We start from the raw sequence: 3028 nt of genomic DNA, 5'->3' as shown, positions 1-3028 counted from the left end.
CCTGCCTCTATGGGAATTTAATATAGGGGTGTGTATATTTATGCCCCCTGCATTTTAAGGAAGAACATTTGTTTATTTATAATACATTATTCATTCACAAAGAAAATTGATGTCCTTAAAATGTTGGATTTTCCAATTTTTTTTTAAGCAACTTTAGCAGAGGTGTGTAAACTTTCTCAAGCCACTGTACATGGGGTGACCGCTCTTACTGGGTGAGCTAGAGGCCACGCCTAAAATTGGGAGAAATGCAAAAAATAGAAGTGCATTACCAACACAGCGGTTCACATAGCATTTCTTGGTTTTAGTACACTGCCATTTTTAAAGAAAACGACCAAAAATGTATAATAGTTTGACTCATCATTGAAGTGCTTTGTCTATAAAGCCAGAATTATCTTTGGAACTGTTTTGAGGACTATACATTGATTTGCTGCATAGTGACTTTTTTGTTGCAGTTAGGCCTACCTTTTTTAAGCCTTGTGGTAAATATGAAAAAAATAGATACACAATAAAACCACAAAACTTAATCTAACTCAAGTTAGGTCCTGTTGTGCTTATGTCATTGATGTTTATATCCAGACCACTAGCAACAACTAATCAACCAGTTTCAACTAAACGGTGTAGGATAAACGCTGGACGATAACTGAATAGCCTACTAACAGAGCTGATAGGTGGCAGTAGGCCTACAGTATATTCTTCAAGATAAAAAGTACAGTTCACTGTATGCCAGCATTTAGCAACTGTCCCAGGTTCCTGCAGTAGGCTATCAGAGACTGTTGGGGCGTTTCCTTGGCCTTGGCCTACAACAATGTACAATCTATGGGTGTAACGGACACTTGCATAAAAGCTGGGCTCTGATAGGCTACTGGATACAGGGCTCATTGATTCATGGTATTGTTTGCACCTGTGTTCTGGCGCAGGGGCAAGAAGCGCCCTCGAACATCCCCCTAAGTAGCGGTTAAAATGTACTTATCTATTTATTTTATTTTATTTTATTTATTGCTTACACTGTAAATACACCAATGCTATTTTCATCAAAAAAGATAAATAATGGAGAGTTGGTAACCCTTTTATAATTTTAATACGCGAAAACGACCCCCAGGTGACTCCTTGAACTGATTGGTTGTGCTAGCTAGCTAGCTGAGTTGAGCTAGGTTTGGTTATATTAGCATAGTGTTAGCTGATATGCTAAAGACGGACGTCTCACCTGTCAAACTGGGGCTGCAGTGTGTCTAAATGGAGGAATGTATCCATTAAAAAGGAACCAGGTTGGAAGAACCAAAGGACTGGACCGTGTCAAAACGCAGACTGATTCCTATCCTGTGAAGGGTGAGTCAACATTCCTTTAAATTCAATATTGAGTGATTGTTAAAAGCACCTGTTAGCAAAATTTGGTAAAATAACTTGGTAGGCTAGCAAGCTAACTGTTGGTGTTTGGCCCACAGTTTTTTTATTGACAAAATGCAGTATACATAGAATCAGTTAAACAGTAATAGCACATGTAGGCAAAGTGTTTGGCCCAAAGTTACCGTGTATCATGTTGTGTCATACCGTATGCGTGCCCGTGTGAGTTTCCCTTTGACCATTGCCAATAATTGGCCATGTTGGGCGGTCAGTGATGGTGTCCTGTATAGTATGTGACGGTTGTGTAGTGCCTGCTCCTGGTGTCATTTCACTAGACAGGAACACGATAGGCTATTAATGTTAGCGCTGTGGCTTATAACGCATTGGCCCGCATGGTGTAAACGAATGGTCAACGTCTTAAAAAGGCATTACGTAGTTGTATCTTTACTAAGGCACTAAAGATTTGGCCTTCAGAAAAAAAAAACACCAGTAGGCTACAGACAGTAGAACTTGCATTTTTGTCTAAGCACACCTGATGTCATTATTCTTGTTATATTTAGTTTATTAATTTGTATTTGGATGAATCTGTACTGCTCTTACCAATTGAACTCTCCCATACGAGGGCCAGATGACCCTGCTTACAGACCCAGGTGCATACATGAGCTGCTGGGCTCTTTCCTCTCCATGCATGTGTACATCTGTTCTGGTAGAACACTACAGCAGCTGAATGCTAATTAAGGTCAGGTAGGTTATTAAACAGGACTTCGTTTAAGCCCCTTGTCATGTCAGTTGATAGTATATTCCCAAACAAAAATGCTTATTAAATAAGCACACAATAAGCCTGGGGCTTTCAAGGCCCCTGGTGCTCTGGTGCCCCAGGGCTGTTGTCTTCTTTGCCCCTGTTGGTAATACAGTCTTGCCCCGTAGCCCCCCTTGCCACAATTATCTGCTGACCTACTGCTTGTGTGATAACCTATTTTGCTCTATTTCTACAGCAGCAACTTGGCCTTCATTTATTCTTGAAACCATAGTGTCCATTAAAAACACCCTAATTTCAAAACCCTTTCTTTAACAAATTAAATAGATTATAGATGTCTCCTTAATTTCGATTTGAAATAGTTGATAAATAATTATAATGTATCCTTTATTAGTCCCACAAGGGGAAATTACAATTTACACTCTGTTATTACACACCGGCCTGAATTACACACACGCTGTGTATCTGTACATGTACTAAATAGAGAGATGTCAAAGTGAGGGTGCTGCCCATGGAAAGGCATCTTGAGCGGTTGGGGTTCGGTGCCTTGCCAGTCCTCCACCATACTTTGGTCCATATGTGGACTTGAACCATCGACCCATCAACCCAACTGCCTACAGACTGAGCTACTCCCCTGACCAGCTATGTCAGAGCGAGATTCCTCTTGAATCCATTAATCAACAGTTACATTTGTTAGTAATGCCCTAACACAGCAATGGTACTTCAGTGCAGAGGCGTGTTTCAGAAAGCAGGTTTAGCGAAAACTAGGGTTTGTTAACCCTGGGATGAGGGAAAGGGAGGTTAATCAGACCTAAGAGAGGGGTAACTCCAGCCCGTTTCAGAAAGAGAAGTAACTTAACCTCGGAGTCAATTACTACGGTAACTGAGCCTGTGACCCTAACCTGGTCGGGAGCAGGTTTTCTTCTCTCA

The 3028-nt window shown here is 41.0% G+C and overlaps 1 long non-coding RNA gene across 2 annotated transcripts in view; it reads left to right on the top strand.

Moving 5' to 3' along the window:
• Positions 1-1021: 1021 nt before the first annotated feature.
• Positions 1022-3028, top strand: part of LOC116702145 (uncharacterized) — a 154795-nt gene continuing 152788 nt past the window's right edge. For both annotated transcript variants that reach the window (XR_004335078.1, XR_004335077.1), the window contains exon 1: positions 1022-1326. This is a non-coding gene — a long non-coding RNA (uncharacterized LOC116702145). The remainder of the gene's footprint in view (positions 1327-3028) is intronic.

The sequence above is a fragment of the Etheostoma spectabile genome, chromosome 14, assembly GCF_008692095.1.
Source record: "Etheostoma spectabile isolate EspeVRDwgs_2016 chromosome 14, UIUC_Espe_1.0, whole genome shotgun sequence".
NCBI lineage: Eukaryota > Metazoa > Chordata > Actinopteri > Perciformes > Percidae > Etheostoma > Etheostoma spectabile.
This window is presented reverse-complemented; position numbering and strand designations above follow the sequence as displayed.